General features: G+C 45.6%; 1 pseudogene; it reads left to right on the top strand.

Annotated features, from left to right (window-relative positions):
- The window catches only part of LOC146193511 (uncharacterized), a 61,378-nt pseudogene extending 53,180 nt beyond the window's left edge, over nt 1-8,198 (top strand).
- The last annotated feature ends 7,748 nt before the right edge of the window (nt 8,199-15,946 follow it).

Raw genomic sequence — 15,946 nt, 5'->3', positions numbered from 1 at the left:
CCGCAAGCGGCGAACAATGATAGCAAACGGCCAATTCAGTGTTATGAGTGCCGCGCACCTGGCCACTGAGCCAAGGAATGCCCTTGCGCTTCACAAAACGTGCAGAAGAAGGAGGAACGCGCTCGAGCTCGAAAAGTAGCTGTAGCCAACGTAGAGGCATGCGAAACACCGGCGTCAGTAACCTCCCAGACAACCCTAGTAAAAGAGATGAAAACGCCCCAGTCATTCGACGAGGTACGCAAATCGAAGCTACAGCAGGTGGAGATTGAGTGCGCAGGGATACCGGCGACAGCTATAATTGATACCGGTAGCGAGATAACCGTGGTTAGGGAAGGCCTCGTGCCAAGTATATGTCGGGAGCCATCCGGATCGATAAAGCTAGTTTCGGCTTTTGGGGAGACGGTTAACGCGAAACTGGTCACTCTTGCGGTAAGCATCAGGCGGCCCATCGCACACATAGCAAGGCCCGAGGCAGTAGACATTGTATGCGCGCTTTCTGATAAGCTGGCGGAGGGAGTGGATTGTTTGCTCTCCAGGGAGGATTGGGACCTGCTTTCGGAGATAGACAGTCGCTACGAGGCACTTGTTATGAATAAGGCCTGCCCTCTGTCTGAAGCAGTTAACGCGTCTGTCACCATGGCGGAGCAGAGCGCAAAGCTGAGCTCTACATCACACGAGGAGCAAGCGGCGGGGCCTCAGGCAGACAAACTAATGAGTGGTGAGCAGGGTGTGGCGACGGAACAGCCCTGTGAAGTAGATCTGGAAGAAAGCGAGAAGGAAGATGTAATCTCGATCCAGGATGACGCGGACGCAGCCCTAAAACAGCGCCAGGTATTCAGATCCGACCAAGTATCAGACGAAACCTTAAAGAAAGCGTGGGCTGATGTAAAGGCCGGGAAGGCAGGCATGTTTGTTTCAGACGGTTTGTTGTATCCCTGGGACTCGATCTCCGGTAGCAAAGTGAAGCAGCTTGTGCTCCCCCTTAGCAGGCGTGAAGAGGTACTCTGCCTTGCGCATGAGTCCCTTTAGGGAGGCCATTCGGGGCCACGGAAGACAAAGACCAGAATTAAGTACAGCTTTTTCTGGCCAGGCTTAGAAGGGGACGTAACGCGACACTGCAGGACATGTCACGGCTGTCAAGTCCGCTCAGACAGGCGAATTAAAGATAGGGTTCCCATCACACCTCTCACCAGACCCGACCACCCGTTTCAGGTAGTAAATGTTGATATAATCGGGCCGCTCGATGTTTCGTCGAGCAGGGGTCATAGGTACGCTGTCTGCCTCGTTGACTTGTGCACGCGGTGGCCGGAGGTAGTCTGTTTGCGATCCCTAACCGCTAGGGCAACATGCGACGCCTTGCTTACGATTTTCAGCCGCACAGGCATACCTGAGGTAGTCTGTTCAGATCAGGGAACGAGCTTCACGGCGCAGCTGACGCGTGAGATGTTAGCAAGACTGGGATGTGCACCGCGTTTTTCGACTCCTGAGCATACGGAGAGCAACGGGACAGTGGAAAGGTGGAACCGCGTTTTGAAGAACATGTTGTTCCATGTTATTGAGAAAGATCCCAAGAACTGGGATAGACTGGTCCCGTTCGTTCTCTGAGCGTACAGGGAAGTCCCCCTTGATACTACAGGCGTGGCGCCATTCCGGCTCTTATTCGGTAGAAACCCTATCGGACCGCTAGCAATTCTGCAGCGAACATGGACAGGCCAGCAACCCCTCCCGAACACACTCAGGGATGAACCCGCGAAGTATTTGCGACAGCTACGCGAGCAGCTAGAAGTAGCAGCAGAAGTAGCGGGTTTGACGGCGAGCGCACGTCAGGAAAGTTACGCGCAGGCGTATAACAGGCGCGCACGGAGCAAGACGTTTGCCGTCGGAGACCAGGTGTTGCTCTTTGACACAGACCCTGGCAGTAAAATAGCCCCCAAATGGCTCGGTCCATTCGTCGTAACCGCGCAAGAGAGGCAGAACTCGTACAGAATCGACAAGGGAAAAAAGGCTACAGCGATAGTGCATGCGAACAGTCTGCGACCCTACTACGCACGTGTCAGCCATGTCGGAGTAGTTTTCGAGGAAGACGAGGAGTTTGGTGAAATCGAGTACACCCCTCGGTCTGTGCCTGAGAGATGTGGTGGTTGTCTGATAGATGCGGAGGAACTCGCACACCTACCTACTCAGGACCGCCTCGAGATCTCGGAGGTGTTTGCCGTTTACGCTGATTTGTTCAGCGAAACGCCGGGAGTCGCACGAGTTGGGGCACATAAGATAGAGCTGCACGAAGGCCACCAGCTCAAACGCACTTTCCCATATCGCCTGCCGGAGTTATTAAGGAGTGAGGTGAGCCGCCAGGTAAACGAGTTGCTAGACCTCGGGCTGGTGTATCCGGTGGAAAGCGAGTGCGCCCATCCCGTTGTATGCGTGGGTAAAAAGGATGGATCGGTGCGCATGTGTGTTGACTATCGCGCTTTAAACGCAGCGACGCGCACGGATGCCTTTCCAATGTCACACCCTAAAGAGCTCATCATGAGGGTGGGCCGCGCTAGGTATATCACTCTTATCGACTTGCGACGCGGATACTGGCAGGTGCCGGTAGCTCCGGAGAGCCAACATCTGACCGCCTTCGTAACTCACGAGGGACAATATGCTTGGCGCGTCATGCCGTTCGGGCTAAAGAACGCCGTGGCCACCTTTCAGCGGATAATGAACACCCTCCTCTCGAAACATCAGGCTTATGCGGCCGCATACCTCGATGACATCGCCATTTTCTCTTCCTCGTGGACTGAAAACTTGCGGCACTTAGAAATAATGTTTGATTTGTTGCGCGACGCCAAGCTTAAAGTGAGCCGGGAAAAGTGTCAGGTCGCACAGGCCCACATTAAGTACCTAGGACACATAGTGGGAGGCGGAACCCATGGGCCCGACCCAGAAAAGATATCGGCCATCCGTGGGCTCGTGCCCCCCGCAACAAAGAGACAGCTACGGATTCTGCTAGGCTTATGTGGTTACTACCGCGATTACGTTGAAGGATACGCCGAGGTGGCCGCACCACTCACGTCTTTGACGAGGCGAGGTGTACCTAACACGATTCCGTGGAGCCAGGAAGCGCAAAACGCGCTCGACAGGCTCAAGTCAGCTCTGTGCGAAGCCGCATCTCTGAACACCCCCGACATTAAAAGGCCATATTGGCTGTTCACCGACGCGTCCGACGTTGCAGCGGGGGCTTGTTTGGCGCAGATGGGAGACGAGGGACGGGAAAGGCCGATAGCGTTTGCCAGCCACCGATTCACGCCAACGCAGACCCGCTGGTCTACGATCGAGCGGGAAGCATTGGCCATTATCTGGGCACTAAAGAAATTTGATCATTGGGTGTACGGGGCAGAAATTAACGTGGTGTCTGACCACAACCCCCTATCCTATCTCACTACTAGTAGGCCTCATGGGGCAAAACTCGCGCGATGGGCGCTGGCCTTACAGCGCTACAATGCGACGGTGGCCCACAGGAAAGGGTCAAGCAATGGTAACGCCGACGCGTTAACCCGTATCCCCAATGTGACCTGGGGCGTAAAGCAAGCACACGCTTGAGCCATGGCCTTTCGGCGACGCGTGAATGTTCCCGCGTACCCGGTGCAATGTGTGATGTGAACGGTGGAGTGCGCGTGAACTTGACGTGAGGACATCCAATTGCTCGCGCGCGGGACTTTCACGAACATTGTCCGGTCCGCCGATGCGAATGTGTGATTTGTTTTGTGTTATACCCATCTTGTGTCGCGAGTTTCATTTGGTGTTCCATTCACGTGCGAAGTGTCTTACATGTTTTGTTTTCTTCGCGGGTTGTTGCGGCCTTTGTTGTATTAGGCTGAAATGACCGGATTCCAAGCTCATTTACCCTCTTTAGAGGGGCGTGTAAGGCCGCAGTGAAAAGCGACTCCCACGTGGAGTCGCGTTGGCGGTCGAACCCCCCACGCGCCGAGGCCAAGGAGCGAGCGCTGTTTTTTTTTTTCTCCTTTTCACCCCTTTTTTTGGGCGCGGGCTCGCGGGGCTCGCGGGAGGCCTGGTTTGTTTCGTCCTTTCGCCCCGAGGCGTCGCCAAGACGCGAACGACAGACGCTTCCATTTATCAGCCGGGAACAACAGTGGCACGCTTCTGCGAACCACTTCACGGCCAGCTTGTCCAGCAATCTCAGCGATCTCCCGCCATGGCGCCAAGCATGGGTGCATGGAGACGCCGTTCATGAAGCTTTTTGCACTGCCACAAGCGCTCGCTAAATGGCCTGCAGAGGGCAACAATAGGCTCGACCCTTGCCCCCCCCCCCCCAAGTAGGCAATCAGCCCAGCGCTCTCCCGCTGTGCCCGAGACATTCTGTGCGACGGCGACTGTAAAGTGCTCTGGGACAGTGCCCCTCGCCCCCTTTTCCACGAACTGAGTGACCTCGTCTGAGGCTGAGTGACCTCGTCTCGAGATCCCCCGCGGCGTTTCTTTCACAAAGGCACCAGCTGCAAGGTCGCGTCGCAAACACGCTGAGGAGGGGAAGCAAAGACAGGCGCCGTGTGAGAGGGTTTGGGGACCGGCGAGTGGAAAGAGTGTGTGTTTTGAATGTTGTATTTTTATTTGAAGTAATTAGGGACGTGGGTCCGAGATTATTCCCAACCGACGGGGGTTGTGGCATGTTTTTTAATAATTTGATTGGCTGCTTTATTTTTGGGGCGGATCACCGAAGGTGACCGCCCTCGGGTCTTTGTTGATGTTTGTCATCAAAAAGCGGTCCTCGGACCATGTTTGGCAGTCAAGTTTGAGGCTCCGTGCTAAGCACGTATTTACAGTCCCTAGGCTTTAACCGAAATGCTCGGTAGAAAAGTAAGGGCTTGTAGAGTGACTTCTCTGTGTGAGAGTCTGTTTTGTTTTAATTTACAGTTGCCTGTGTGACTTTTGTTACTGTAATTTACAGTTTGCCAATGTATAATAGTTTCCTTCTGTAAATATATATATCTCCTCCTGACCATCATCAGATCATCGTCGTCTGCTTCTGTACCTGCCGAACACGAACATCACTCGTGGGCTACCGCAGTAAGGAGATTCAAGTAAGTACTGCCGGTTTTATCTCGCCTAATGCACTGACGATTGCAGCTTTTTGCTTTCTATGTCTGCACCCACTCAACTTAGTACGGAGGGCATGAATGCAAGCCACAGCTGCAGTAACTGTTGCTCACATTACCTTCTTCCTGTAACAGTGTTGTGAATGTGGAGTTAAGATAGAACATCGCGTTTTGTTAACACGTATTTTATAAGCCCTCACTACTCGCAGTTTTCTTCTATTCTCCAGTAAAGATGCTTCCAGGCGGTTAAATATGCAGGATAGCAAGTTGTTTAGTCAGGTGGCGTTCATCTTTAAGGAACAGGCGGGGCTGCGGGCGAGGGACGCCCGGCGCTTCCGATGTGTTTCTTCCGCCAGTTCGCGCAGCGCTGTTAGTTTAAAACGGGGTTTAGTAAATTTTGCGTTATTACTACAGCATATATGTTGTCAAAGGCTCAGCTGCATGCATTTACTTCTTGAGAACGCTGTTTATTCGTGTCGACACTGATTGACATTTAATGTAAGCTTTTTCCATTTTTTCTTCATTCACTTCGCTTTTTTGTTTAGAATTGCGCTGAAAAATACTTGGTTTTTCAGTGTTGCTACCTGTCTGTTTGTGCGCATTAGTGTGAACATACTTATACAGTACATAAAATTACAGACGAGGGTACCCATAATCAGAAGACTACACAGGGACACTCGATCGATCGTTACAATAAAAGAAAATAACAACATAATTAGCCAATGGTTATTTATACAAAACAAAGATAATAAAACATATATTAGACATATAATAAGTATACAAATCAGCAATTCAACAAATACATCTTCAAGCTATTCCTAAATAAAGATTTTTTTCACATTGAGCATAATAAATATTGTTGCACTTACAAACAACAGCTAATAGATTAGCAGACATTAATTACATAACTGAAAATTAAAAGCCATGATATTTTTTCTTGCACTGTCTTGACAGCACTATACGTCGGAGCCCAAGGTATATGCACGAATCTGCAGCACTCATTTTGTTGGAAACTGCAGGAATGACATCAGCCAACATCCCGCCTACATCCCAACAATTTTCCCACCAGAGTACAGAAAGAAGGCACCTGACCAGGAAAGGGCACAAAGGTATGAAGGCAAAGGTAAAGCCTACATTGTGAACTACAAGCATGGTTGTCTTTCAGCATACCGAGTTCCCTTATTGGTGTACAAAATGAGTTAATGTCCATATTGCATTTATTTACGCCATGCCCACTATTTTATGATTCCTTGAGTGACATTGATCATGCTCGGACTGTGCAATGCAGGTGGCGAAGGCGTTTCAACCAGGCAGCCTCGTCCAGGCATCTCGATGCCGCAGCTGAACATCCGTCACCTGCCACAAATGATGTAGTGACGACACAGGTGTCAGAAACGTCTCCCTCAGAAAAGCTACAGCTTGACCAAACAATAGTGGATTTCTCTGACGCCTGTCTGGAAACAAGCACTAGCCCTTTATCCCACAGCACCAATGCTTGAGATCCTTTGGTGCATGCATGTGGCTCAAGAAATGATGGTCAACACACTACAAAGAGTGTTGCTGTAAGGCCATCCTTCAATTACAGGGGAATGTAAACGGTGCATCTGCCTCTGTAATCACTATTTCTTTTCATTAATGTTCTTTCAACTGACTCATGCAGTGGTACAAATTCGACTAGTGTCCCATTTTTACCCCGCCCCTTTTTTTGAGACAAGGCAGACAGAAGAATGTGCAACTTCAGGCAAGCTAAGCATACTTCTTTCAGCAACAATTAGGTGGCCCCCAGGCCTTAACTCTTGTCGAAAACAAAGAAATGAGCAGCAAAGAGTTGGACTTTTTAGTATTTTTCTGCAATCTTGGCCTAACGAAAATCATGTGAAATGTTTTCTTTCAGAAACTGGAGAAGGCTCTTGCCTTTACACTGTGACATTGTCTTGCTTGTAACAAATAAAAAATACATTGCAGTTCGCTGGCACTATTATGAAATATTAATTTTGAATTTCCTTTTTCTGCTTAATTTGCTTAGTTTTACATGATGTCAAGGCAACATCGATTTTCTTTTGGAATGAATGCTTTTAGTTGCAGTATAATGGAAATATTTTTAATTTATTATTGCATCTTCTAATTGCCCTTTCTTTTTCATTCCATCTTAATGCTTTCTTGTTTGTCTTTCTTCTGAAGGTCGCAAGCACAGATGGAAACTGGAAGAGGAGCTGCGGATTTTGTAGTTTTGAGTCCCTAAAGGAAAAGGAAGAGGCACTGCCAAAATTTGTGCGGTGTAACGCTGCAGGTCTTTTGCCTTCTTTTGAACTTGATGCCTATACCAAAGTACATATACAATGCCGTATCAAGGGTAGACAAGCTTTGCTTGTTCCTCACCAACCTCCGACTTGGGATAACATACAGTGCCTTGGGAGCAATGTTTGGCATCACAGCTACAACACCATCAACTGTGTTTAGGAAAACACTCAGTATTTTAAGTGTTTCTCTGAAGAATTGGGTGTTTATGCTATCACGAGAGATAGTCAAACTTTCTCTTCCTGCACTATTTAAAGAGAAGTATCCAAATTGCAGGATAATAATAGAGTGCACCGAGATCCGAACAGAAATGCTCTCGAATCCTGACTGTCCGCACATGCTGTATTCTCATTATATGGGGGGATACACTTTAAAGGTCTCGATAGGAATCGTTCCCAACGGCATGATTAGTTTTATAGTTTTATATGCAAGGTGTATGGATGGCGGCATACTGATTTATTCATCACTCTGGATTCTTGCTTTTGCAGCTTTTCAAACCAGGCGATTTAGTTCCGAGCGACAAAGGATTTCCAAGCATTCGTACAACCCTGGAAGGCAGAGGTGCTGTGCTGCTCATGCCTCCCTTTATTTCAGGAGGAGCTATACTTTGAGAAGAATGTATAGAAAAAAACATATGAGATTGCGTCGGTACGCATACATGTATAAAGAGTCATACAAAGGTTGAAGATTTATCATACCCTCAGTAACAGAGTACCTCTAAGCCTGGTGCCGCATATGAACAAAATCATTTCAGCTTGTGCTGCTCTTCAGAATATGCAGGCGCCAATTATTAAGGAGTAAAACTATATGGCTCTATGCTGTGTCGGTGCAAGGGTTGTGATGTCATATTAACAGAAAATTATTTACAACAATGTGTGGCTCGGATGATGAAAGGAGCCAACAGTCTGAGAGCCCAAGGTAAACATAGGGGACATCGTTTTTTTTTAATTGTGTTTGCAGCTGATATTGGCGAGAGTAAGTTGTGTAACGAATTTAGAGAGAAAGATAATTAAATGCAAAGTGGAAGTAAAAACAATGGGCTGACCCATGTCTGACCATAAACTCATTACAAGACTAATTATGGTCAATATCAACTACAAAACAATAAAAAAACATTCATATGTTTACCTTGGACTCCCAGATTGTTGGCTCCTTTCATTGTATCACAATGAGCCCCTCATTTCCCCTTAATTTTCGGATGATGAATGGGTACATTAAAGCACCAATGAGCTTTTGGTGATTGACTCAGTTTTTGTAATCATGTCTTTCACATTGTTGGTGCCTGCATTTATTGATACATCCACCTGTACAAAGCTGTCAAATTCTGTAATGGAAGAACTATTAAAATTCAGTGTGCAGCACACATCACAGCACGAGTTTTTATTTATTATTAATTTATTTATTTATTAGTACCTCAAAGACCTATGAGAGGCATTACAGGAGGGGTGGGCTTACATCAAGTTATATTTTCAATGAATGATTTGAAGCGCGCATTGTCGAGATGAGTCACAGCTTCGGCAGGCAAACAGTTCCAATCTTTTGCTGCTAAAACAAAAAATGACTTGAGATGACGTAGATGCGAGAGGGGGTTGGACGGCTTGTTGAGGGTTGCTCTGGGCTGATTGGCGATGCGCAGGGATGATAACGGCATTTGTGGATAATATTAGCAATGCGAGAAAGCAACCTCCTGCCTTTTCTCGCAAGAGAGAGAGAGAGAACGAGAGAGAAGACAGAGAGGTTAACTAGGAAAGCTTCCGGTTTGCTACCCTGCACTGGCGAAGGGGAATGAGGAGTTTAAAGGAGAAAGATAGAAGAGAATGATAGGAAAGGTAAGGCGGCGAGGAGCACAGTCACAGTTTCTCAATCAAGTTTGTGTCTCTCATAAAACACATCTGTGGCCATGGGCCGAGGATTTTCTCCTCTGTGAAAGGACGGCTGTCAAGATGGTCCAGAGCCGAACGCAGCGCATATCTTTCGCTTGAAAAAGCAGGGCACTCACAAAGGAGATGCTGTGTGGTCTCTTCGCAGCCGCATCTTTCACAGTTAGGGCTATTCACCATTCTCATCACATAAGCGTATTTTTGGTGAATGCAACACCGAGCCACATACGGCACATCAGTGTTGTTTCGCGCCGCCCTTTGTTGGGGGAACACGAAGGCGTAGCCCAGGGTCTAGTTCCTTGAGGCGTCGATTGGAAAATTCTCCTTTGTTCCAGGCTGAAAGCGTTAGCTCCGCCGCTAAGGAATGAAGTCGACAAGCTGCGTCAACTCTAGATATAGGAATGTTCACTGTAGTTCCGTCGTTGTGTGCAGAACGGGCAACTTGGTCTGCCTGGTGGTTTCCCTCAGTACCGCAATGTCCAGGTAGCCACTGGAAAATTATATCATTACCTTTTGATGTAGCGTCGTGGTATAGCACGCGGATCTCTGCAGTTAGTTGTTCATGTGATCCACGACGTAGCGCAGCTTGAACGCCTTGAAGCGTTGCTTTCGAGTCCGTAAAAATGGACCAGACACCTGGAAGCTCCTAGCCGATGTATTCAATAGCTGCACGTAAGACAGCCAGTTCCGCACCAGTTGAAGAGGTGGGGTACGTCGTCTTTATCCTCAGCACGATGGACTTCGACGGTATCACTACGGACCCCGCGGAGCTTGTTGAAGCAACTGAGCCATCGGTGTAGACGTGTTCGCAATTATTGTGCATAAAATAGAGGTGACCCAATGTAATTTGCTTCAAGGCAGGCAATGGTACACCCGTTTTCTTTTTTACTCCCGGAATAGATTGGTTCATGTAGGCTCCATATGGGTAAATTCGGTCTTGGAGTTGGAGTGAACTGTGAAGGTAGATGCGATGAGCTGCTATGGTTTTGGCAAATGCAGTAGTGTGGGCTAATTGTTGGGATAGTTGCCATGTGGTGACGGGAAACCCGGGTGAGGTGTCGTATATGTGTCCTCATGGTTTCAACAGCAATATATGTAGCTATGGGATGCTCGCGGGAGAGAAGAACCATTGCTGCCGTTGAGGTGCATATTGGCAGTCCAAGGCAGATGCGGAGAGCTTGAGCTTGCACGCTTTGGAGGATCTCGATGTTCGTCTTCCTAATATTATTGAATATTTGAAAGCTGTACCTCATGTAACCCAGGAAAAGTGAACGGTACAGTTGCAGCATAGAGTGCACTGACGCGCCTCAGGACTTGTGAATAAAATTTGTGGAAAGGACAGAGCCTGGTGTTTTTACGCGGGATTCTAAGTTTGCAAGGTTAGCTTTGTGTTTTAGTGATGAAATACTTTTGTGATATGAATAGTCTGAAAAGGCAAATCTTACCGCTCTGTTTTGGACGTATTCGAGTTTTTTTGTAAGGTTAGATTGGTGTGGTTCCCAGATCGAGCAAGCATATTCTAGTTTGGGGCGCACTAAGGTTAAATAAGCGGACAGTTTTGCGTGAGCGGGAGCAAGTCGTAGTGTTCGCCTAAGATAATCTAGAACACGGTTAGCTTGGTTAGTGATGTTATTTATAATAGATGTCCAGGTACAATTTTGAGTAAATGAAATTCCCAGGCCTTTTGTCACCATATAAAGTTTGGTTTTCGGTGTGATATGATGCACGACGATGAAATGAGACTAGAGTGGTTTTACTTACGTTTAGTTTCATTAACCAATTAGTGCACCATGTTTCAACAAGTCTCAAATCACACTCAAGTTTAAATGAGTCCTTGCTGTTTGTTATTTTTTCTGTAAATGATGCAGTTGTCGGCGAACAAACGAATGGTAAAAGACAGGTTATTAGGAAGATCTTTAATGTATATTAAAAATAGTAAGGGTCCGAAAACAGTACCTTGCGGTACGCCAGAAGTGACTGGGGACAAGGAAGATGCGCGGTTATTGGCCCATACGAACTATTGGCGATTAGTCAAAAAAGTTTGCAGCCATTCAAGCTCTAGTCGGTTTACGTTTAGTAGTGAAAGCTTATGGAGTAGTCTTCGGTGGGTAACTCTGTCAAAAGCCTTTTCAAAATCTAAAAACAGCGCATCCTCTGGTGTGTTAGTGTCCAAGCTAGAGCTGATGTCGTTAGTGAATAATGCTAGGTTGGTAGAGCAGGATAGGTTTTTAAAAATCGGTGCTGACTGGGATGGAAGAAGTTGACAGACTGCAGGAATTTCATTACGTGTGAGTGAATTACATGCTCTGTTAGCTTGGAGAGAACACTGGTTAAAGAAATAGGGCGGTAATTTTCAGGAAACGATGGTGAGCCTTTTTTATGCACTGGAATAATTTTTCCCCCTTTCCAGTCATGAGGTATGCCTTTATGTTCGAGCGATTGCTAGAAAATGTGGGAAAGAATGATGGCGAGAGTATCTTTAGCATTGTGAAGTACTTTAGCGTTGATGTTATCGACTCCTGCAGATGATGACAGTTTTAGAAATTTGATTAGCAATTTTATTCCGTTAGGCTCGAATTCTATGTCTGGCATAGGTGGGTAATCAAGATGTGGATAGTGAGGCATGAAATCATCGGGTTCGTGAGTAAAGTTGGCAGAAAAGGCATGATTGAATGATTCGTTCACAAGATTTTGTGACATGGGTGAACCTAGGTCGTCACACAGTGATAATGAGTTGAGTGGCTTAGCACTTATCGCTTTCCAGAGCTGTCTAGGGTTATTGTGAAGCATTGACGATAAAGTGGTTGAGTAAACTGTTTTTGTAGCGTTAGCGGCATGTAAAAGCAAAATTTTTTTTCCGCATTATGGTACTGTTGCCATGCGCAGGAACTGTTGGTGCGTTCTGCATAACGGAAGAGCCGTTTCTTTTTATTCAGCAGTATTTTTAATGTTTGGTTCAACCATGGGGATGACGATCGCATGATGACTGTTTTTCCAGGAATGTATAGCACAACATACAAGCACGCTCGGCGCTTGTGAAGCACTTAAATGACAAATAATGACTAAATTGCGATGAAAAAAGAGCATGTGTGTCTATCAGACAAAATTGTTGTGAAAAAATGTCCACTTCACTAATGATGCACAAAAATACTCTTGTGCAATATACATTTCGCAACCACTATACTTTTGAAAGAATTTTGATTTAATAAAGCATGAAGGTTATTCCTCCATCACTGCCTGCATTGCTTCAGTGGGTGAAAACACATGAAAATACCGTATTTTATTAATACACTTTTCTGACATTTCATTCCTCATGAAAATGCTTTGGGCTGGTAATTTAGATCACAACATATTGAAGTGCGAGATGTAAAGCCCTGCGACATGTTTCATTTATGTCTGTTTTACTGAATTATATTTAGCATGTCTAGCAACCCCATAGGTTCCATGATTGCTCGTGGGTTATGTGACAAATGGTGTGCATGGAAGACATCCGCAGCATATACTTGCGTGAGATGAGTGTCCCCAAGTATGTGCGAAATCTCCTCAGTACCTTGCATCACTACAAGGACCTTCAATTGTACTAACATCATCACTCTCCATTCACACCATAACTCCCCTTTAATTTCTTCTTTCCCTTTCCATAGTTTACAGTAGACAATGGTCTTTACCGCCGACCAGTCTGTGCATCTTTGAATAAATAAATTGCCCTCTCAGAAGTACGTTGCTCGGCTGCTGACCCTGGACGCAGCAGCCGGTGTACTGTGTGTTGTCAGTACAAGTTAAAAAGTGTCGAAATTTTCTTCGGCCCTTCACTATGGTGCCCATCATAGCCTCATAAAAAATCCTATCCATCCCTGTACTTGATCTGCTATCTGAGAAGACAGCAGCACTATCTGCATAAAGAGCAAAAAGAACTTTTCCTGTCGAATGAGGCTTTGGAGAAAGCCAAACAATGCTCATGCGGTAATGTATTTAGGAATTAATTGCCTTTTCTGCAGGTTCAAAAGAATGATGTCATGTAGGTGGCAAAAACCATTAGTAGTAAGCGAGCTGATCAGGGTTACATGTCAACATTGTCATTGTGTTTTTTCACTGAATTCCTTTATGATTTCTTAAAAAAGTTACTACAACAAATGCTGATGTGGTCATAGTGTGTGTTTGCACAATTACTAGTATTAGCTGCTACTACTTGAAGTAAATAAACTGTTCTTTGAAAGTAACCAACAGGTGCAAACGACCAACCTAAATCCATCAAAACATAAAAAGAGAAATTTTTACAGATGCATGTGTTGAACATGTTACAGCAGCCAAAGAACACAACACTTCACTTTATCAATGTCATGATAGACTCATATAACAAAATATGAAAGATGTATCTTACACAAATGTTAAATATCACAGCTCTAAATGTCGGAAGGGGTTAAAGAGAAAAAAGATGTATCTTACACATGTGGTTACTATCAAAGCTCTAAATGCCAAGAGTAAAAAAGTCAAAGACGATTCTTTTTTATTTTTCCGCACATTATAAGTTTATCACTTTGTGTTTATCTGATATTGCACAAGACCAGAATGCAGAATTTGTACTTGGACAAAAAACTTGAGTGCTCGCTTAAAGACCAAACAGAAACCGCAAGATGAACACTTTTTCATCCTTTCAATTATTCAGAATTGCTTCTGAAAGTCCTGTTACAAGTAGCAGCCACAACACATTTCTGCTTGCCATCAGCCACATGCCTTGGCATATAGCACACCACAACACAAACATGCAATAATGAAATTTGTAAATGTTCACAAAGCTCCAGTTGAAAGCGAAATAAGCACCTGACGTTATCACACCAACTCTAGCGGGCAATGATATCGAGCAGAAGGCATAAACAAAATAACTACCAAAGCAAATGAGGCCACTTAGATCACCCAGACTAGCAGTTCTGCGGCGCAATACTTGTTCATATGCCAGGTACAGCCACAATTACAAAGAACACAAATTCTATTAAAGGACAAATAAAAGTACCAAATGCATAAATATTTACCGGTACAGGACAACTGTAAAATGTTCAGTCTACAAATAATTCGATTTGAACAAAGCAGAAATCTGAAGAACATAAATAAATATTTAAAAAGCCAAATATAGAAAGCAGCAAAAACGTAAAAAAATACACAAAGCATTGCAACCTGGAATAAACGTTTAATTAGAAACTTGAAATAAAAGTATTCAATTTTAGGCATTAGATTCCACAGGAATGGCTCATCTCGAATGACTTTAACATTACAGAATGTTTTGGGGTGTAGACATACAACAGGGCCCATTGGATATTGAGAACATGCAAATGCGCCTGAATATGGGTATAATATGTATGTCTTTTTCATTTCAATGATGTCATCAATGAATGTCAAGTAGGGAAGGTATCTGCGCATTTCCTCGTAGTTTATGAATTGCTAGTTTCTGTACTTGTACGTGCATTTAATTTCAATTAGCATTCATTCTTCATTAATCTTTGTCCGGCCGTCTGGACTGCAGCATATTGCCGCGAAACCTTCAAAACTGTATTTGTTCTTTTTCAGCAACCGCTGGCATACAGGCTTATCACTCTGATTCTGGATCGCGTATCAGTTCCGTAATCTTTGTTTGTTAAGGCTCAATGTCGCGAGTCACACCTTTATCAGTTTCGTTGTAGCGCAAGATACACCGAGATATATCTCGAAGATTCCGGCCACTCGTGTGTCTTTCCACAATGTTCCAGCCCGTGCTGGTAGCTGTTTGCGACGTTATCTAGATTGTTCTGTGCAGCCTTTAAATTGAGCGTTGACGAGTGTGAAGAGCATTCTTTGTTCGACGATCGACCAACGCGTTTGCTGCTATCGCCGCCGCCGAGTTGCTTATTTCTTTTGCGGGCGCAAGTCAGCCCAATAAAGAGTTATTTCCGTACCATCAAGCCTGTGTCTGCATTTGTGTCATCGACTCTGGTCACCACCACGTGACAATATCCATGGCTGCTCCGGGAGCACCACAAGTCCAATCTGGAAAATGGGAAGTGGGAAGTTGCTGTTAAATTGAAATTACCGAAAATAGGAAAGTGCGCATGCACGAAGTAACTCATGCAGTGTAAAACAGTATAACATACCTGCACAATATGTATGTCGAGGTTTGAAGCTCTTCACTTGCTGCGGCTTCTGTCTTGATGCCTAGTGAAATATTGTTACGGTTAAGTAAGAAAAGGGGTGTTTATTTACAGTGCTATGCAGTGGGACAAGGTGAAACCTACTAGCCCCCAAACACCAACGCTCCTTCTTCTTCTGCCACACCAGTGCAATCCTTCCTCGTCGTCAATAGAGTGACATTTCTCTCCTACTCAGCCTAAGCCCTCTGGGCGTTTTCGTGAGTCGTGCGAGGCTGACACGGCTTCAAGCGGGCAACATGGCATAGTTGGGTTTTCAACAGCGCCTGTTGCTGTTGTTCCTTTCTGTCGTCCTCGCTGGTTCGCGCTGTTTTTTTGCATGAGTTGGGTTTTGGCAGACCTACGACCAGATGCTATCAGATGGACAATTGCAGAAGTTAAATGACTGATGCGTTTGAGTACCACGATATGGGCTGTCATAATGGGTCAAGAGTTTTTGATGTAGACCACGGCGCTGAATTGGACGCCATAGCCAGACTAAATCGCCTATAGA

Source organism: Amblyomma maculatum, chromosome 4 (genome assembly GCF_055883805.1).
Source record: "Amblyomma maculatum isolate TAMU_Amacu chromosome 4, ASM5588380v1, whole genome shotgun sequence".
NCBI classification, from domain to species: domain Eukaryota; kingdom Metazoa; phylum Arthropoda; class Arachnida; order Ixodida; family Ixodidae; genus Amblyomma; species Amblyomma maculatum.
Note: the sequence above shows the minus strand (reverse complement) of the source record. Positions and strands in the feature narration are given on the sequence as shown.